Source organism: Populus trichocarpa, chromosome 10 (genome assembly GCF_000002775.5).
Source record: "Populus trichocarpa isolate Nisqually-1 chromosome 10, P.trichocarpa_v4.1, whole genome shotgun sequence".
Taxonomy (NCBI): Eukaryota; Viridiplantae; Streptophyta; class Magnoliopsida; order Malpighiales; family Salicaceae; genus Populus; species Populus trichocarpa.
Genome location: NC_037294.2, coordinates 10,677,067 through 10,700,009, shown reverse-complemented (window position 1 = coordinate 10,700,009; position 22,943 = coordinate 10,677,067). Strand labels below are relative to the sequence as shown.

Sequence of the window (22,943 nt, the reverse complement as noted above, 5' to 3'; positions counted from 1 at the left end):
GGTGAAATTGTCTTTTGTTATTATATACATTTGATATTAAAAAAACAACTACGGATAAAATCGGAATACTTGGATCTGGCGTTGCAACCAGATGCATTTAAACTTGGGACATGCAAGTTTAATATTATTATTATTATAAAAAATATTATTATTATTATTATAAATAATTAATAAATTTAAAAAATATTATTAATATTGAAAAACAACCATAGATTTGATTTGATGGGTAAAATTAAAAATTATTATTATTATTATTAAATTTGAAAAAAAAACTTATTACTATTGAAGAAAAAACATAAATTGAATTTTTTTTCCTTCAAAACACCTAAAACAACATATCTTAGCTCGGGAAGAATTTTTGTTCCGGGTGGATTTCGGGTTTTGGGGCGGTTTTTTGGCTTTTTTGTGATAATGGATTTGTTTAACAAGATCTATAGGGTGTTTTCTAGGTATTTTAGGTTAAAAATATGTTGAAATATGATTTTTTTGATGAAGCCATCTATCATTAATTATTCTACCTGCATGGCCCAGTCCTTTTGTGGCTTGCTCCTGGTAGCAGTAAGGGGACCATTTCAGCTGTTTCGTGCAAATATTGCCTATAATTATATTATATTATTCAACATATTAAAAGGGCTCAGTGCCCCTCTCACTGTTTATCTAGATATAAATTACTGTGGATTGAAGCAGTGTAATGATGGAAATGTCCTTGCCAAAGAAACTTGCTAAGCATGCAGTGAGGATTGAATTGTTTTTTTTTTCCTTAGGATGCATTTGGCATTGAAAGAATGATTGGGGACAAAATGGCCAGTTCAGATTTTATTGGGGCATGGTAAGGCTGTCAGAACCCAGGTATTAGGGCGTGGCAAAATTATCAGCCCCGGGTGTCGGGACATGGCATGGCTGCCAGACACCTGGCACTAGAGTTAGGCATGACTGTCACACCCTAGGCACCCGAGTTAGGTAGAGCAACTAGACTTCATGGCTTTTAGATCTTAGCTCGGGAAGAATTTTTGTTCCGGGTGGATTTCGGGTTTTGGGGTGATTTTTTGTGATAATGAATTGGTTTGACAAGATCTTTAGGGTGTTTTTTAGATATTTTAGATCAAAAATAGATTGAAATAGGATTTTTTAGTGAAAGCATCTATCATTAATTATTCTACTTGCATGGCCCAGTCCTTTTGTGGCTTGCTCCTTGTACCCGTAAGGAGATTATTTCAGCTGTTTCCTGTAAATATTGCCTATAATTATATTAGTTCAGTGTCATGTTGTTGTTTATCTGTAAATAAATTATTTTTGATTGGACAATGTGACGATGAAACTTGCTAAACATGCAATAAAGGTGAAATTGTCTTTTGTTATTATATACATTTGATATTAAAAAAACAACTAAGGATAAAATCGGAATACTTGGATCTGGCGTTGCAACCAGATGCATTTAAACTTGGGACATGCAAGTTTAATATTATTATTATTATAAAAAATATTATTATTATTATTATAAATAATTAATAAATTTAAAAAATATTATTAATATTGAAAAACAACCATAGATTTGATTTGATGGGTAAAATTAAAAATTATTATTATTATTATTAAATTTGAAAAAAAAACTTATTACTATTGAAGAAAAAACATAAATTGAATTTTTTTTCCTTCAAAACACCTAAAACAACATATCTTAGCTCGGGAAGAATTTTTGTTCCGGGTGGATTTCGGGTTTTGGGGCGGTTTTTTTGGCTTTTTTGTGATAATGGATTTGTTTAACAAGATCTATAGGGTGTTTTCTAGGTATTTTAGGTTAAAAATATGTTGAAATATGATTTTTTTGATGAAGCCATCTATCATTAATTATTCTACCTGCATGGCCCAGTCCTTTTGTGGCTTGCTCCTGGTAGCAGTAAGGGGACCATTTCAGCTGTTTCGTGCAAATATTGCCTATAATTATATTATATTATTCAACATATTAAAAGGGCTCAGTGCCCCTCTCACTGTTTATCTAGATATAAATTACTGTGGATTGAAGCAGTGTAATGATGGAAATGTCCTTGCCAAAGAAACTTGCTAAGCATGCAGTGAGGATTGAATTGTTTTTTTTTTCCTTAGGATGCATTTGGCATTGAAAGAATGATTGGGGACAAAATGGCCAGTTCAGATTTTATTGGGGCATGGTAAGGCTGTCAGAACCCAGGTATTAGGGCGTGGCAAAATTATCAGCCCCGGGTGTCGGGACATGGCATGGCTGCCAGACACCTGGCACTAGAGTTAGGCATGACTGTCACACCCTAGGCACCCGAGTTAGGTAGAGCAACTAGACTTCATGGCTTTTGGGTCCAACGTCAGGACCTAAGGCTCTTATTAATTATAATGAAAATATTATTATTTTTATTAATATAATAATTAATAAATTTGTATATTATTAATATTGAAAAACACCATTGATTTGATTTGATGGGTAAATAAAAAATTATTATTATTATTATTATTATTATTATTATTATCATCATCATCATTAATAAATTTGAAAAAAAACTTATTACTATTGAAGAAAAAACATAAATTGAATTTTTTTTACCTTCAAAACATCTAAAACAACATATCTTAGCTCGGGAAGAATTTTTGTTCCGGATGGATTTCGGGTTTTGGGGCAGTTTTTTGGCCTTTTGTGATAATGGATTGGTTTAACGAGATCTCTAGGGTGTTTTCTAGATATTTTGGGTCAAAATATATTGAAATAGGATTTTTTGGTGAAGGCATCTATCATTAATTATTCTACCTGCATGGCCCAGTCCTTTTGTGGCTTGGTCCTTGTACCCGTAAGGGGACCATTTCAGCTGTTTCGTGCAAATATTGCCTATAATTATATTATATTATTCAATATATTAAAAGAGCTCAGTGCCCCTCTCACTGTTTATTTAGATATAAATTACTATGGATTGAAGCAGTGTAATTATGGAGATGTCCTTGCCAAAGAAACTTGCTAAACATGCAGTGATGATATAATTGTTTTTTTTTTTCCATAGGATGCATTTGACATTGAAAGAATGATTAGAGACAAAATGGTAAGTTCAGATTTTATTGGGGCATGGTAAGGCTGTCAGGCCCCAGGTATTAGGGCGTGGCAAAACTATCAGTGTAAGGCCCGGCCCACTCCTCCTTGCAAAATATTATCCGCTATGGCTCAGACCAACCCGACTTCCACACCTCACGGTTTTTTTCCTTGCAGCCCACAGGCCCCAAAACGATTCCTACAAGGTTAGATACCTACTGCCTTAATATGTCCTGGCTCTGTACACTCTTCTTTCGATGTGGGATGTTACAATCCCCCCCACCTTAAGAACGAGTCTTCCTCGGCTCTTATACCATATGTAAGGCCCGACCCACTCCCCCTTGCAGAATATTATCCGTTATGGATCAGCCCAACCCTACTTCCACGCCTCACGGTTTTGTTCCTGGCAGCCCACAAACCCCAAAACACGTCCTACAAGGTTAGGTACTTACTGTCTTAATATGCCCTAGGCTCTGGACAATCAGCCCAACCCTACTTCTTTCGATGTGGGATGTTACAATCAGCCCCGGGCTCTGGACACTCTTTTTTCGATGTGGGATGTTACAATCAGCCCTGGGTGTCGGGACATGGCATGGCTGTCAGACACCTGGCACTATGGTTAGGCATGACTGTCACACCCTAGGCACCCGGGTTAGGTAGAGCAGCTAGACCCCATGGCTCTTGGGTCCGACATCAGGACCCAAGGCTCTTATTAATTATAATAAAAATATTATTATTTTTATTATAATTCATATTATTAATATAATAATTAATAAATTTGTATGTTATTAATATTGAAAAACACCATAGTTTTGATTTGATGGGTAAATTAAAAATTATTATTATTATTATTATTATTATTATCATTAATAAATTTGAAAAAAAAACTTATTACTATTGAAGAAAAAACATAAATTGAATTTGTTTACCTTCAAAACACCTAAAACAACAATTCTTAGCTTAGGAAGAATTTTTGTTACAGGTGGATTTCGGGTTTTGGCTGGTTTTTTGGTTTTTTTGTGATAATTGATTGGTTTAACAAGATCTCTAGAGTGTTTTCTAGGTATTTTAGGTCAAAAATAGGTTGAATTAGGATTTTTTTGGTGAAGCCATCTGTCATTAATTATTCTACCTGCATGGCCCAGTCCTTTTGTGGCTTGCTCCTAGTACCTGTAATGAGACTATTTCAGTTGTTTCGTGCAAATATTGCCTATAATTATATTATATTATTCAACATATTAAAAGGGCTTAGTGCCCCTCTCACTGTTTATCTAGATATAAATTACTATGGATTGAAGCAGTGTAATGATGGAAATGCCCTTGCTAAAGAAACTTGCTAAGCATGCAGTGAGGATGGAATTGTTTTTTTCCTTAGGATGCATTTGGCATTGAAAGAATGATTGGGGACAAAATGGCCAGTTCAGATTTTATTGGGGCATGGTAAAGCTGTCAGAACATTAGGGCGTGGTAAAATTATCAGCCCCGGGTGTTGGGACATGGCATGGCTGCCAGACACCTGGCACTAGAGTTAAGCATGACTGTCACACCCTAGGCACCCGAGTTAGGTAGAGCAACTAGACTTCATGGCTTTTGGGTCCGACATCAGGACTTAAGGCTCTTATTAATTATAATGAAAATATTATTATTTTTATTAATATAATAATTAATAAATTTGTATATTATTAATATTGAAAAACACCATAGATTTGATTTGATGGGTAAATAAATTATTATTATTATTATTATTATTATTATTATTATCATTAATAAATTTGAAAAAAAAAACTTATTACTATTGAAGAAAAAACATAAATTGAATTTTTTTACCTTCAAAACACCTAAAACAACAGATCTTAGCTCGGGAAGATTTTTTGTTCTAGGTGGATTTCGGGTTTTATGGAGGTTTTTTTTGGCTTTTTTGTGATAATGGATCGGTTTAACAAGATCTCAAGGGTGTTTTCTAAGCATTTTGGGTCAAAAATAGGTTGAAATAGGATTTTTGGATGAAGCCATCTATCATTAATTATTCTACCTGCATGGCCTAGTCCTTTTGTGGCTTGCTCCTTGTACCTGTAAGGGGACCATTTCAGTTGTTTCGTGCAAATATTGCCTATAATTATATTATATTATTCAATATATTAAAAGGGCTCAGTGCCCCTCTCATTGTTTATCTAGATATAAATTTCTATGGATTGAAGCAGTGTAATGATGGAGATGTCCTTGCCAAAGAAACTTGCTAAGCATGCAGTGAGGATGGAATTGTTTTTTTCCATAAGATGCATTTGGCATTAAAAGAATGATTGAGAACAAAATGGTCAGTTCAGATTTTATTGGAGCATGGTATGGCTGTCAGGCCCAAGGTATTAAGGCGTGGCAAAACTATCAGCCTCGTGCGTCGAGACATGGCATGGCTGCTAGACACCTGGCACTAGGATTAGGCATGACTGTCACACCCTAGGCACCCGGGTTAGGTAGAGCAACTAGACCCCATGGCTCTTGGGTCCGACGTCAGGACCCAAGGCTCTTATTAATTATAATAAAAATATTATTATTTTTATTATAATTAATATTATTAATATAATAATTAATAAATTTGTATATTATTAATATTGAAAAAAACCATAGATTTGATTTGATGGGTAAATTAAAAATTATTGTTATTATTATTATCATTAATAAATTTGGAAAACAAATCTTATTACTATTGAAGAAAAAACATAAATTGGATTTGAAGGGACTAAACACTATAAGAACTTAGGTTAGACGAGTTTGTTGTTGTTGTTATTATTATTGTCATCATTGATAAATTCTTAAAAAATATTATTACTATCAAAGAGAAATCATAAATTTTATTTGAAGAGATTAAAAATTATAAAAACTTGGGTCAAAGAAGTTTAACATTATTATTAATATTATAAATATTATTATATTCATTAATATTATTAGATTTGAAAAAAAAATTATTATTATAGAAAAAAACATATAATAATAATAATTATTATTATTATTAACTTGGGTTAGACATCCCCTTCGAGACCCAAGTAACTTGGGGCTAGAAAAGGGCGCCACACCCAAGTTACTTGGATCCGGCAGCCCCCTCGAGTTCACACCTCTTGGGTTCGGCGTTGGGTCAGGCGTTACAGCCAACCTGAAGCTCTTGGATCTGGCCTTGCAGACCGACCCAAGGCTCTTGGGTTCGGTGTCCTAGCTTGCAGCTCTTATGTCTGGCGTTCAGATCTAAGGCTCTTGAGCCTGGCGTTTAAAAGGGGCCTAAAGCTCTTGGGCTTTGCGTTGTAGTCAGAACCACTAAAACTTGGGTCAGACAAGTTTAATATTATTATTCGTATTATAAATTTTATTATTTTTATTATAATTAATGTTATAAATATGATAATTAATAAATCTGAGAAAAAATATTATTAATATTGAAAAACAACCAAAGATTTTGTTTGAAGCGTAAAATTAAATATTATTATTATTATTATTATTATTATTATTATTATCATTGTTATTATCATCATTGTCATTAATAAATTTGAAATAAAATATTATTAATATTGAAGAAAAACCATAAATTTGATTTAAAGGGATTAAAAACTACAAGAACTTGGGTCAAACAAGTTTAATATTATTATTAATATTAGAAATATTATTAGTTGTATTATAAATATTACTATTGATATTATAATTAATATTATAAATATTACTCATGTGTCCGATGTTGCAGCCAGACCCAACAGTCTTGGGCCTGAAGTTGCAGACAGAACCACACCCAAGACTTTTGGGTCTCGTGGTGCAGTCGGCCCAAATGCCAATTCTCTTAGGTCTTAACTTTTTTTTGATATTTTTTATGCTAAAAAAAAGTTGGCTCACGGCGTAGCATGAGCCACCTAACTAGTACAAAGCTAAAAGGCATCAACTTTTTACATTAGTTAAAACACTATGCACTCTTTCATAATTAACTGTGGATTAGAACACGGTAGTTTTTGGAAATTTTCACTTTGATCTTTGAACTTTTATTTTGTGTGATTTGGCTATTTGAAGCCTAAATTAGCCCTCAATTGCAATTTTTTAGGAAGGAGGATTGAATTGAAAGCTAAGGGACTGGAGTGAAAATCTCGGGTAGCATTGTGGGCGGGTTAAAAGTTTCATTGAAATATTTATTTTAATCCCCAATATTTTTTTGGTATAAAGTGGTTGGTTACTTGAATTTCAAGACAATACATTTTGGTACATAACTTCATTTTTTTTTCAGTTCTTTTTTTGTTAGAAGGAGAGAGAGGTAGTTGTTGGACTCCGGTCTAGAGAGAGAAAGGGGTTTAGATAGTACTTGAATCTTTTTTTTTTTTTGATATGTTGATGGTTCTGAGCTTGTTAAATATAGGCTTATAAATGATATGCTAAATACTTTCAAATTTGAATTCACTCTCCAGGTTGCACATGTGCATGTATACACACACTTGAGTAATCTTTAATATATCGTATTTTTAATACTCTTCCTCTTTTCTTGCTACTAACTGCGTTAGTGTTATTACATTCAATCAGGTAATTAATTTTTTCCCCCTCTAAATTTTTCTCATAATTGAAACAATAATTTTTTCTTCGAAAGCCCTTCATATTCAGCTTGTTGCTACCTAATTTTTTACCCATGTTTTTGATAAATTTTTCAAAAAAACCAAAAAATAGTAAAAACAAAAAAAAAACACCCAAAAAATATATTTTTGATATATTTATATCATTTTTAGCATTTTCAACGCCATCTCAAAAAAATTTAAATTTTTGAAGGTATTTTGAACGCGTTCAACTTTTAACGCGTTAATTTTACAATCACCGATTTTTCTTGTTGAGTCGACGTTGATATTGGTCGCTTTTAAAAATACAAAAAAAATATGAAAAATCAAAATTTACCAAAAAAAAAGAAAAGAAAAAATTGAGGGACCAATTTGGAAACAACACTTCGCCTATAAATACCAAGCTACAGTGCAAAAAAAGGATAGAGAAAAAATTGAGAGGCATGGAGGCGGAGAAAATTTTGGGGGGGAAAAGGTAAAAACCCTAACCTAAATTTATCTACAGACAAGCCGCCACCCCACTCCCTTTCGGCTTGGAGTTTTGTTTGGTCCCAGAACCAGAAAAGCTTGCCCTCCATCTTCCTTGCAAAAGGAGAGAACCCCACAAAAAAACAGGCCCTTCTCCTCCAAAAAAACAAACCGGCCCCCCTCCCCTTTGATCTTCTTCTTCCCTCTTTAGCCGGCCACACTCCCAGCCAACAAAAAGGCCGCTCATTTTCTCTTCTGAGCTCTGGCCGAAACACAGAGAGAGCCCCGTTTGCTCTTGAACCACCGCCTGACCTTCCCTTCTCCTTTCAGCCCTTCCACCGACAGTAATAGGGAAGCAACACTGACAGACTGGACTCCCCGAAACTCCCAGCAGCGGTGTCTCCGCCTCAACACCGCCAGCAACCCACAGGCCAGGAGACCCAGATATCTCCTCACTCGGCCTCAACAGCCCATTCTCCTGAACCAGCCGCCAGCTCGTGAAGACCCAGAAATCCCCGACTCTTCTTCATCGGTTCAACCCCACGTAGCACATCTGGACCGTGAACCAACGGCCGGATCTGCCACCAACAGAGGGAAACGAACCGGGAGGAAGAAAGAAGACAGGATGGTCAAATCTAAAAGAAGGAAACGATTAATAGCCCAAAACTCATTTAGCTATGATAGGTTTTTAATAATTCAGGTTATCCGGTTCAAACTTGACCGGGTTAATAGTCCAAAAAAAACACTCAACATGTCCACGAGATTATAGGAGTGTTAACTATTCCAGGTAGCTGTGCTTTTTTAAAAAATTAATTTTTTATTTTAAATTAAATTAATTTTATATTTTTAAAGGGTTTTAATATGTTAATATTAAAAATAAATTTAAAAAAATAAATAATTTTAATATATTTTTAAATAAAAAATACTTTAAAAAAACTATAAACACAATTTAAAACTATCTATTTTAATGATGACGCAATCAATCGTCACAAAACAATTATCCTTCATATTTTCAATAATCTGTGAAGAAACTCCAACTAACCCTTCAAGTGAAAGGGACAGGGGAAGGGTATGTTTATTTTTTTTGGGTAATGAGTGTTCTGTTGAGTTTAGCTCGGGGAATAAAAGATGCACGGCAAGCAGAAGAATGGGAAATTAAACTTAAGCTAGGCTGAAACGATTTCATCACAAGCCTTTTTTTAACCTGTGGGACAAAACCACGTCGTCCATCGTCCACGTTTTCTTTTCTTTCAATAAATACGTCCTGGTTAAGCTTGTTTCTTCAACATGCCTAGGACTGTCAATTCATTCAAAAACTTTGGTAGTTCTTCACTGCCGACAACAGGCTTGCCGAAGACATGGCCCAGTCCTGCTGTGGCTCGGTCCTGGTACCAGTAAGGGGGGACTATTTCAGCTGTTTTGTGCAAATATTACCTAAAATTATATTATATTATTCAATATATTAAAATCACTTTGGACCCTCTTACTAGTTATCTAGATACAGATTACTTGGACTGTAATAATATAATGATGGAGTTGTTATTACTTTAAAAAAAAAACACCTTGTTAAGCATGTAATGTGTAATGGAGGGTAGAATTGTTTTTTTCATTAGATGTATTTAATTGACATTAAAAGAATAATTAGGAATAAAATGATAAGTTTGGATTTTACTAGGGCATGGTAAAGTTATCAAGCCCTAGGCGTTGAGGTATGGTATGGCTATCAGACACCTGGCGCTGGGATTAGACATGACTGTCATATTATTGGGCCTGACATTGCAGCTGAACCCACTTAAACTTGGCTTAAACAAATTTAATATTAATATTATTATTATTAAAAATATTATTATTATTATTATTATTATTATTATTATTATAAATATTATTAATATAATAATTAATAAATTTGAAAAAAATATTTTTAATATTGAAAAACAACCGTAGATTTCATTTGATGGGTAAAATTAAAAATTATTATTATTATCATTAATAAATTTGAAAAAAAATCTTAATACTATTAATGGAAAAACATAAATTGGATTTGAAGGGATTAAAAACTATAAGAACTTGGGTCAGACGAGTTTAATATAACTATTATTATCATTAATAAATTTGAAAAAAAATCTTAATACTATTAATGGAAAAACATAAATTGGATTTGAAGGGATTAAAAACTATAAGAACTTGGGTCAGACGAGTTTAATATAACTATTATTATCATTAATATTATTAAATTTTAAAAAATATATTATTATTATAAAAAAACATAAATTTGATTTGAAGGGTAAAATCAATTATTATTATTATTATTATTATTATTGTCATTATTAACTTGGGTTTGACATCCCCTTCTAGACCTAATTAACTTGGGGCTGAAAAGGCGCGTCAAGCCCAAGTTGTTCGGGCTCTTGGGTTCGGCGTTGCAACCTGCCCAAGATTCTTGGGTTTGGCCTTGCAGACCGACCCAAGGCTCTTGGATCCGGTGTTCGGGCCTGCAGCTTTTGGGTCTAGCATCCGGATCCAAGGCTCTTGGGTCTGGCGTTTAAGAGGGATCCAAAGCTTTTGGGTCAGACGTTTAAGAGGGATCCAAGGCTCTTGGGTCTAATATTATTATTAGACCCACTTAAACTTGGGTTAGACAAGTTTAATATTATTATTAATATTATTATTTGTATTATAATAATAATTATTTCTATTATAATTAATGTTATTAATATGATAACTAATAAATTTGAAAAAAAAATTATTAATATTGAAAAACAACCACAGATTTGATTTGAAGTATAAAATTAAAAATTATTATTATTATTATTATTATTATTATTAAATTTGAAATAACATATTATTAATATTAAAGAAAAACCATAAATTTGATTTAAAGGGATTAAAAACTATAAGAACTTGGGCCAAGCAAGTTTAATATTATTATTAATATTAAAAATATAATTATTTGTATTATAAATATTACTATTGGTATTATAATTAATATTATAAAAATTACTCATGGGTCCGGGGTTGTAGCCAGATCCAATGCTCTTGCCAGTCCCGCACCCAAAGCTCTTGGGTTTGACGGTGCAGCCAGATCCAAATCCAATTCTCTTGGGTCTGACGCTGCAGTTAGACCCAAGGCTCTTGAGTCTTAGTTTTTTATATATTTTTTATGACAAAAAAATGTTGGCTCGCAACGTAAAGCGGGCCACCTAACTAGTACAAAACTAAAAGGCATTAGCTTTTTACATTAGCTAAAACACTGTGCACTATTTCATAACCTGTTGTGGATTAGAACAATGTAATTTTTGAAAATTTTCACTTTAATCTCTGAACTTTTATTTTGCGTGATTTGAATTTTTGGAGCCTAAATTAGCCTTCGATTGTATTTTTATAGGAAGGAGGATTGAATTGAAAGTTAAGGGACTAAAGTGAAAATCTCGGGTAGCATTGGGAGAGGGTTGAAAGTTTCATTAAAAGATTCATTTTAATCCCTAATATTTTTTTGGTATAAAGTGATTGGTACCTTATATTTCAAAATAATACACTTTGATACCTAACTTCATTTTCCTCTTTTTTCAGTCTTTTTTTTGTTGAGAGGAGAGAGAGGGAGTCCTCGGATTCTGGTCTAGAGAGAGAAAGTAGCTATTGGGGAAGATTCTGATCACTAAAATGGTTGATTTTTGTGTCAGAAGGTTTCATATGATGAGGGGGTTACGTTTAGGTATTTGTTTTTACCTTCAAAACACCTAAAACAACAAATCTAAACTCGGGAAGAATTTTTGTTTTGAGTGGATTTCGCGGTGGTTTTTTTGGCTTTTTTGTTGCAATAGATTGGCTTAACAAGGTCTCTATGGTGTTTTCTAGGTAGGAATGAGCAAAAAAATAAAAAAACCGATTAAACTGAGAAAACTAGAAAAAAACGAACCGTAAAAAAAACTAATTAGAATTTTTAAAAAACCAACTGGTTTGGTTTGGTTTTATAAGCTTGAAACCGAAAAACCAAGCCAAATTGGAAAAAACAGAGCCAAACCAAACTTAAACCGGTCGGTTTGAACCGGTTTTTGTTCTAAAATAACCGAACTGAACTGAAATCGGTTGGTTTGAACCGGTTTCGGTATTTAAAAAAACCGGTTTGGTTACTTTTTATGATAAAAATTGAACCGAACTGAAAATAATCACCCCTATTTCTAGGTGTTTAGGGTAAAAAATGGGTTGAAAATGAGATTTTTTGGTGAAAAAACGACGGACCTTGTTTTTCCAGCCACCATAGTGGCCGTATTCTAGGATGAAGTAAGCGACGCATTATTTTTTTTGAAATATTTGGGGCGGACGACGCGTTGTCCACCCCTTTAAACTTTAAAAAAGGGCATGCGCTTAGGCCTGGCATTGCAGGCCCAAGTGCAGGCCGTTGGTTCATTAGGTCAGGCGTCGGGCCTAGCTTACCAAACCTACAAGCTTTTGGCCTAGTTCTTTTTTATATATATACTTTTTTTTGTTTTTTTTAAATAATGCATCATTTGTGTATACTTTTCTAAATAAATTTTTGGTTTATGTTTTAATTAGATTGTGATTATTTTTAAATGATATTGGGTGTATTTAGTTTTTAGAGAGGTGAGTATGATTCATCTTTGGTTTTTTCTTAATTTTATATAGATTGTTTTTAATATTGATTTTTTATAAGATTTTTAATATATGCAGCTTTGCAGTATTCTTTTTATATATATTGTTCAATAAATTTTATGTGTGTCGTTTTCTATTACAAATTTTATTTGTTTTTCTATTACAAACTTATTTTGATAGAGGAACTTGTTAAACATGACCAAATAAATTACCCGTGTTATGATGTGAGATATCTTGATCTTTATTTTTCGCTTGGTTTTCTCAATTCATCTTTTTTTTATTGTTGATGATTTTTTTTGTCATTAATTTACACAATGTTTATTAGGTTGTTTAATTAGAGTCGTGCATATATATATATATATATATATATATATATATATCATGCCACCTTTTGTTTTGAGTTGTTCAAACAATGTCTATGTTAGATTGATCTCTCTTTACATTTTACAATTTGATTCTTATATGAAATTCGAGATAGTTTATGCAAGTTTTTTGCATGCTACTTATTCATTGCTTAAAAGCAAATCATATACCTTTTTAATGCTATCAGCTCTTGATTGCATGCTTAGAAAACATTTTCTTTTTCAATTTTCTCATAATTACAAGCAGCGCATGTTTCTAAAAGTAACCCGCAGCAACGCGCAGACAATCTATTTAGTATAATCTAAACTGCGTGGGAAAAATAATATGCAAGTCCACAATGTTTTTCCCATTTTTCATATATATATAAAGCATGTGGGGTGAACATTATACAGCCGCATTGTTCGCCCCCTCATCCATAGACGACATTGTTCACTTTTTTTAGGTTTGGTATAAATTTGAGGGGGAAAAATATTAAACCCGATTGAGTTCATAATCCGAGTTCACCTTAAATAAACTAAAGCGTGTGTTGTGAACACTATACAGATACACTGTTTACCCCCTCGTGTTTTACTGTGGACGACACTAGTCATTGTTTTCTTTTTAAGGTTTTTCTATAAATTTAAGGGGAAAATGTGTGAGCTAAATACTGTGCAGCCGCAATGTCCATCCCCTTATGTTTTACCATGGACAACATTGTTCATTTTTTTTAGGTTTGCCATAAATTTAAGGGGGAAAAACCGGTTGAGTTCATGGTTCGGGTTCACCCCACAAATTTTAATGTGGACGACACTATTTACTCTTTTTTTTTTGTTAAAGAAAAACTTTTTTCTTTTTTTCTTTTTATTTTTTAAAATTAATATTAATATTAATCTTATTTTTATTTTTATTTTTATTTTTATTAATATCTCTTCTCTCTTTTATGTTATTTAGAAAGCCTATTTGAAATGATAATTATTTTTTAATTAAACATTTAATTTTTGATGAGGTTTTTATGATTAATCTATATTTTTTTAATCTTTTGTATAGATGAACTTTATTTCTGAAAATAAAAAGAAATTTATTTTTAAATAATATTTATAATATGTACAACTTTACGTATTATTTTTTTTCTTTTATTTTATTCAATCAATTTAATATGTGTGTTTATTTGTATTATCATTTGATTGGATAAAAAAATTATTTTAATTAATAAATTTAGCAAACACAACCGCCTAAATGTCACATTTTGCAAAATTAAATATTTTGATCAATACATGTCTTTCGATTTTTCCAGTTTTTATATTTAGTCATCGTTTATGGTTGTTTTTTTTTCACTTATTAATATACACAGTTCTCAATTTATTTGATTGCATATATGTATAAATATTTTGATTTTCACTTAGAATTTTTTTAAAATAAAAAACATGTTGAAAAAATCTATAAATTTTTTTATTGAGAAAAAAAAATCTAAACTACTGTAAATGCGGGCCAAATAAATTTCATAATTTATTTTAATTTACTTTTTATAAAGTTATCTCAGTTTCATTACTTGAGTGAAAGGTTTGACAGGTTATACTAGGTTGACTTGGAGTTCTTTTTATTCTTTTTTAAATTGATTTTTACTAGTTTCATAAAAATTATCATTTTAACCAAATTGATTAGTCTGAATTGACTTAATATTGCACAAGTTGATTCAATATAATCCAAATTATTTTCTAAGCCAATACCTCAATTGAACCTGACATTAGAGATATAGCCATTACATTAAACATCGGACCCGATCAGTGCTACAACAGGATTGCACAAAGAAACGTGAAAACAGATAGCTAGAACCATTACATTATAACACCAATTTCAATAATGTTATATTTCGACACCAAAAGAGATGTGAAAATAACATTTTTATTTCATGTTAATAATTACTCCTGCATTCGGATAACAATATAATATTGCCGATTGAAATAATAATAACGATGGACGGTGACCTTTTTTCCGAGATGATATTGTTTTTAATAAACAAGTGGTGCCACTCTGGGCACACGAACTGGAAAGTCATCAATCTCATCCATCCAAGGATTCTTCTCTTTGGCCGGATCGATAGCTCTTATAGCACGCCACACGGCACTGTTGCACTTAAATCCTGAACCAAAACCTATTTGCCAAATTCTGTCCCCCTTCTTGATCCTTCCCTTGGCCTCGGAGGACGCCAATTCATACCACAAAGAACTGCTAGACGTATTTCCAAACCTATAAAGAGTCATTCTTGATGGCTCCATATGCCATTCAGTGAGCTCAAGATTTTTCTCAAGCTCATCCAACACACCTCTTCCTCCCGCGTGGATGCAGAAGTGCTCAAATGCCAACTTGAAATCAGGAATGTATGGTTTTAGCTTCATCTTGAAGATTTTTTTGGCAACTAAGGTTACAAAGAATAGAAGTTGTTCGGAGACTGGAAGAACTAATGGGCCCAGAGTGGTTATATTCGTTTCAAGGGCTTCTCCAGCTATAGCCATTAGGTCTTTTGAGAGAGAGACGCCAACTCTTTGGGTGTCAAGATCCTCTCGTTGCAAGACACAGTTGAAGGACTTATCATCTGCACCCTTATGTGTACGTACAGTACGGATAAGTTGATACTTTGAGCGACGGCGATCAAATGTCCGGTTGGATAGGAGGACTGCGGCTGCTCCCATACGGAAGAGGCAGTTGGTGACAAGCATCGATCGGTCATTGCCAAAATACCAGTTGCGAGTAATGTTCTCGGTGCTCACCACTAGGGCATAGGAGTTGGGATGCACCTGGTACAATGAAGTGTCAATCCTTGTAATTATTATTACTTTTATTATATAAAGGAAATATTTAAACCCGAGACCTTTTGACACGTAGACTTGAAATATGTACAAACTCATGCTTAATTTTAAGAATATCATACATATGTGCAAATCATGCTATATATCAACCGTACCGTCGTCAAATCATTTAAATTAATTTGCTAAATCCCAAAGGGGCACCACCTTAAAAACCTTAAAAGTTTGTCATTTGAAGTAGCATACCTGCAAAAGGTCTTTGGCAAGATCAATAGAAATAAATCCTGCACTGCAGCCCATACCACCAAGATTATAGCTCAAAATGTTCCCTCTAAGCTTGTAGTGATTCACAACTCTAGCTGAGAGAGACGGCGTGGGATTGAACAAACTGCTATTCACCACGAGTATTCCTATGTCTCTAGGCTTCACCCTTGTTTTGGCCAAGAGATCATCAATTGCTCCGAACATCACCATCTCTGATTCCCTCCAGGATTCAGCCATGGACTGGTCTGGCGGGACACGCATCAAGCCTTTTGGAGCGTAGGTCATTTCACCATAGCCTGATTTCTCTAGGATTTTCTTTTGAAAAGCTAAGCTTTGCTCTGTGAAAACCTCGGACGCTGCAGATAACTGCATGAAGAGTTCTCTAGATGCTTTATGAGCTGGTCCGGGCTTGTAACATGAAAATCCACCAAGTAAACTTTTCTTGGACGGCTCATGAAGTAGAGTGTAGCAGTAAAAACAATTGAGGTTGAGGAAAGAACTACTGTCACAAAATTGAATTTGAGTTGATTCCAAAGCTCATCAACTGTGAATGTTGAAAGATGAGCAAAAATCACGCAAAGTGCTGGCATGAGCATGAGGTACATGGCATTGGAAACCAAGTAGTGGTAACCAAGTTTCACATATTTGAGCTGAACAGATAAAAGGAAGTTTGGTAAGGTGTTTTTCTTCCTCTCGGGTAGAGGTGGAGACAACACAGGTTTGTTTTCCAGGTTTTGTTTCTTCTCATCTGCCATATTCTACAAGTACCAATGAAGTTCAATTGGCAACACCTGAATTCAGTGATCAAAGTTCAAACCTTCGGTGTCTTTTATATACGAGTGGTGTGCTCGTACTGCATTTTTTTTTTAATTTTTTTTACATAGTTATAAAACTTTGCCAACCGGATAGATTAATGTAGGAAATTCAAAATTCAAAATCGGTTCAGGTTACTAGTTGAATTAACCAAGATTTTGACCGATAAAACTCATTTAACTATTTAATAATTTAGGTGATCCGGTTCAAACTCATGAACCAAGTTAATAACCCAAAAAAAAGCACTCAACACTTCCACGAGATTATGTAAGTGTTAACTATTGTAGTGATGCCGTGCTTTTTTTAAAAAAATAAAATTTTTATTTTAAATTAAAGTTTTTGATATTTTTAAATGATTTTGATATATTGATATTAAAAATAAAATTTAAAAAATATTATATTAATATATTTTCAAATAAAAAATATTTTTTAAAAAATCATTACCACAATTTAATCCTACCTATTTTGATGATGACGCAATCAGTCGTCACAAAACAATTATCCTTCATATTTTCAATAATCTGCGAAGAAACTCGAACTAACCCTTTGAGTGAAAGGGACAGGGGAGGGGTATGTTTATTTTTTTGGGTAATGAGTGTTCTGTTGAGTTTAGCTCGGGGAATAAAAGATGCACGACAAGCAGATGAATGGGAAATTAAACTTAAGCTAGGCTGAAACGATTTCATCACAAGCCTTTTTTCAACCTGTGGGACAAAACCACGTCGTCCGTCGTCCACTTTTTCTTTTTTCCTTTTTTTTAAGCATACAGTTTTAGCCTTTGCTATTATTTTTTTATAGCAAAAATTTCTTGATATGCTCTCTCTGCTCTCGCTTTGCTTATTGGTTTTTTTTTTTCAAAATTTTTTTTATCTATTTTATTTTGTAATATTGAGATAATTTAGAATTAAATCTTATAATTTATTTATTTTTATTTTTTCTTTTTAAATGGTTAAAGTAGTTTGCAGGTTTACTTGGGTAACCCAAGTTATCATGGTTTATGGGTTTGGCAAAGTGTTTTTTTTTAATTGAACTTGAGTTTGTTATCATTTATTTTTTTTCTCTTATATTTAAAAAAATAGTTTTGAAAAAAAAACATGTTATTAAACTTTATAAAGTTCATGGATCTGTTCATAGGTTCGGTTGGTTGACATGGTTCGCAGGTTTGGAAAGTTTAACTCTTTTTTTCGATTTGAACTTGAGTTTGTTATCGTTTATTTTTTTTCTCGTATAGTTAAAAAAATATTTTTGAAAAAAAAAAACATGTTATTAAACTTTATAAATTCCATGGATCTGTTCATAGGTTCGGTTGGTTGACATGGTTCGCAGGTTTGGAAAGTTTAACTCTTTTTTTCGATTTCATCTATAGATATTGAGTTAATTGGGAATTCAATTTCATAATTGGTTTCGATTTGCTTTCTATAAAGTTATTGCGGTCTCGAAAAATATCTCGGTATTGAGTTAATATTTGATTTTGCGATCGTCTATTTTTATTATCATATAGTTAAATAAAAAATATTTTTTTAAGAAAAAACAAATTATAATCTCAGTGGAGTCCATAACCTCGTTCACTGGTTTGGCATGCTAGCTCAAGTTACCCGATTCACAGGTTTGACAGGTTTACTAATAGACTGGATATGCTTTTTTTTATTTTTTATCCTTTATTTTTTTATTTCGTCCTTCAATATATGATCGGTTAGGAATAGACTATAAGGTTTATTTTTGTTTGTTTTCTATAGGGTTATCATAGTCTCAAATAAATATATATTTTAGGGTTGGTGTTTAATTTTACGAGCATCTATTTTTATTATATAATTAAAAAGAGTTTATAAAAAAAAATTATTAAATCCAATAGAGTCCATGATCAGGGTTATTGGGGGACCATGATTGATCTAATCTGTCATTGTCTCGATATTTTTTTTAAAAAAAATTATCTTGAATTTTTTTTTAAAGCTAAGTCATGTTTTCATCAGCCATCCAAGTTACATTTGGATCCATAAAAGCGACTGTTTAAATCGAACTAGCTGCCACGCAATTTAATTGAAAACTTGAGTTTGACAAAGAGCTGAGACGAAAGGTTTTAAAATTGACCCATTTGATTAGAGTTAATAACACTATAAAAAAAAAATCCTCGTGCTCTCAACATTCTTTTTACATTTTAAAAAAACTAATATGACAAAGACAGAACGCGGGTCAATAGACTAGTAACATAGACTAGTTAGTATTTTTTTAGCCAATGATTTTTTTTTCATCATTTAAGAATAATTAAAACTGTAAAAATTACAATATAATTGATTTTAAGATATTATGTAGGAGTTATAGAGAGGTTGAAATTTCATCGTGATTTATATATGTTAGTTCAAACTCTCAAGTTTTTAAATTATTATTTAATTTTAAAATTAATTAAAAAATATATTGAAATTAAATTAAAAGTTTGTTGAAATTAAAGCATGTTTACATTCTAACACACTGAATTATTTTTAATATAGCTTGTCATTGATCCACTGAATTGATCATATGATGATCCACAAGTTAGTCTAGTAACTCAATGACTCGTATCTTTTTTCTAGTTTAGTTTTCGAATCGAGTATAATAATTATAATTTTATGGCGATTGTTTCCATGTGGAGCCTATAGAATAAACATTATATTTCTCCCATCTTATAGAGTGAGTTCTTTTTTCATTTTATCTTAAAATATATGTTTTTATTTATAAATAAAAAGAATAGAGTATCAAATTTTATTATTTTACTTCTTTTAAAATTGAATTCACATTTTTTTTCAACTACATGTAATTTTAAAATGTAATGTAATACATATGATAAAAAAAATATATGAGTTTTCTCTCTCGAAAATTGGAAGTGTCTTGAAGAAAGACTGCGAAAGACTAAGGTGGCAAACAAAACGAAATGATTTGTGTGAAGTTTAATAAAACTCTCTTTACGAAACAGAGAAAGTAATTGATATTTTAGGAAGGGTAGGGTGAGGATTACAATATTAAATACAATAATTAAAGTGGTTTACCACCTAAATCAATATTTAAAAGTGACGCCTCTGGGAAGTAATTGAAAATATAAATACTTAAAGTATTAAGAATAAAAAGATTATGAATCTTTTTTTATTATATAATTAAAAAGAGTTTATAAAAAAAAAGTTATTAAATCAAATAGAGTTCATGATCCGGGTTATTTGGGGGCCGGGATTGATTCAATCTGTTATTGTCTCGATATTTTAAAAAAAAATATCTTGAATTCTTTTTAAAAGCTAAGTTATGTTTTCATTAGTCATCCACGTTACATTTGGATCCATACAATTGATTGTTTAAATCAGACTAGCTCTCACACGATTTAATTTGAAACTTGAATTAGATAAAAAACTGAGACAAAAGATTTTAAGATTGACCCATTTGATCAGAGTTCATAACATTATAAAAAAAAACTCTTCGTGCTCTCAATAGTCTTTTTTATGTTTTAAAAAAATTAATCTAACAAAGACAGAGCACGGGTCAATAGACTTTTAATATAGACTAGTTAACGTTTTTTCAGTTGGTGATTTTTTTTCATCATTTAAAAATATCAAAATTACAATATAATTGATTTTAAGATATTATGTAGGAGTTATAGAGAGGTTGAAATTTCATCGTGATTTATATATGTTAGTTCAAACTCTCAAGTTTTTAAATTATTATTTAATTTTAAAATTAATTAAAAATTATATTGAAATTAAATTAAAAGTTTGTTGAAATTAAAGCATGTTTACATTCAACACACTGAATTGTTATTTTATTTTTTTAGTTTAATGTGGGTGTCCGGGTCAGTTTGCGCGCACCTCGACTAATCCCACGGGCCCTGAAGTTAACGATTATATAAGCCTCTAGTAGCCATTATATGAGCAATCACAGAGCTCGAACCTGACACTGAATTATTTTTAACATAGCATGTCATTGATCCACTGAATATTCCTTGTTTCCTCTTCCCTCTATCCTTACTTCTAGTCTTCAAATCTTCGACGCATCTCAAATGATTAACTTAATTTCTCATCACACACACACATACACGTGTGTACGTATGATGCTCACATATTAATATTTTTTCAAAAAATATTTTATTTGTTGTTGTGATGAGGTTAAATTCTTCGTATCTAACCCTGCACGTAGTTCTCTGAAAATACATGGAAACTGTCAAAAGTCGGCAGCTATTGTTGAATTGATATCGTTTTAAAAATTGTTTTTTTATTTCAAAATATATTAAAAAAAAATTATATTTTATATTTTAGATTAATATGTAAAAAAAATTAAAAATTAAAAATTAAAAAATTTAATTTAATATAAAAAACATAAAAAAAAAAACAAAATATGCTGAAATGGAGCCCAAAAACAGAGGAGATGAAAGGGAAGTGGTTAAAAGATGATGACGGTACAAGGGGTTAATGGTTATGATTTATAGTTGAGGCTATTAAATGGGGCGCGATGATAGAATGCAGACCAATAAATACGTCCTGGTAAGTTTGTTTCTTGGACATGCCTAGGACTGTCGATTCATTCAAATAGTGTGATTTGTATTGTAGTAGCTGTTGTGGTTGTGGTTTGAAAAAATAGATGTTTGGTTAAAACTGTGGTCAAATAGTGTGATATGTTTATTTCTACTTTCTTGGACATGCCTATGAGGAGGACTGTCAATTCATTCCAACACCACGGTCGACCACAGTTTTGCCATCGATCATTAATTATTCTGCCCGCATGGCCTAGTCCGGCTGTGGCTGGTTCTGGTACCCGGAAGGGGATTATTTCAGCTATTTCCTGTAAATATTAAATATAATTATATTAGTTCAGTGTCATGTTACTGTTTATCTGTATATAAATTATTGTTCATCGAACAATGTAACCATAAAATAATGTAACTATATACATTATTTAGAATAATTATTTGAAATTGTCTTTCGTTATTATATACATTTGATATTAAAAAAATAACTAAGGATAAAATCGAAATACTTGGATCTGGCGTTGCAACCAGATCCATTTAAACTTGGGACATACAAGTTTAATATTATTATTATTATTATTATAAATAATTAATAAATTTGAAAAATATTATTAATATTGAAAAACAACCATAGATTTGATTTGATGGGTAAAATTAAAAATTATTATTATTATTATCATTATTATTATTATCATTAATAAATTTGAAAAAAAAAAACATATTACTATTGAAGACAAAACATAAATTGAATTTTTTTTACCTTCAAAACACCTAAAACAACATATCTTAGCCCGGGAAGAATTTTTGTTCCGGGTGGATTTCGGGTTTTGGGGTTGTTTTTTGGCTTTTTTGTGATAATGGATTGGTTTAACAAGATCTCTAGGGTGTTTTCTAGGTATTTTGGGTCAAAATATGTTGAAATAGGATTTTTTGGTGAAGGCATCGATCATTAATTATTCTACCTGCATGGCCCAGTCCTTTTGTGGCTTGCTCCTTGTATCCGTAAGGGGACTATTTCAGCTGTTTCCTGCAAATATTGCCTGTAATTATATTAGTTCAGTGTCATGTTGTTGTTTATCTGTATATAAATTATTTTTGATTGGACAATGTAACGATGAAACTTGCTAAACATGCAATAAAGGTGAAATTGTCTTTCGTTATTATATACATTTGATATTAAAAAAATAACTAAGGATAAAATCGAAATACTTGGATCTGGCGTTGCAACCAGATCCATTTAAACTTGGGACATACAAGTTTAATATTATTATTATTATTATTATAAATAATTAATAAATTTGAAAAATATTATTAATGGTATGTTTGTTTCTTGGACATGCCTAGGACTGTCGATTCATTCAAAGACTTTTGGTAGTTCTTCGCTGTCGACCACAGTTTTGCCGAAGCCATCGATTACACTGCGTTTGTTTTTCACCTGCCTTTGTATTTGCAGTCCACAAAAAATATAATAAGGTGTTCGTTAACTGTAAAAATTAGCGAGATTCATTAAAAAGTTAAGTTTGAAATGTAATTTTTTTGATGCA

The 22,943-nt window shown here is 31.9% G+C and overlaps 1 long non-coding RNA gene and 1 pseudogene across 1 annotated transcript in view; one reads left to right on the top strand and one right to left on the bottom strand.

The window, feature by feature from the left end:
* Positions 1-15,904, top strand: part of LOC127905886 (uncharacterized) — a 96,575-nt gene extending 80,671 nt beyond the window's left edge. The window contains exon 2 of the long non-coding RNA XR_008060377.1: positions 15,555-15,904. This is a non-coding gene — a long non-coding RNA (uncharacterized LOC127905886). The remainder of the gene's footprint in view (positions 1-15,554) is intronic.
* The window catches only part of LOC18102496 (3-ketoacyl-CoA synthase 11-like), a 29,610-nt pseudogene continuing 21,397 nt past the window's right edge, over positions 14,731-22,943 (bottom strand).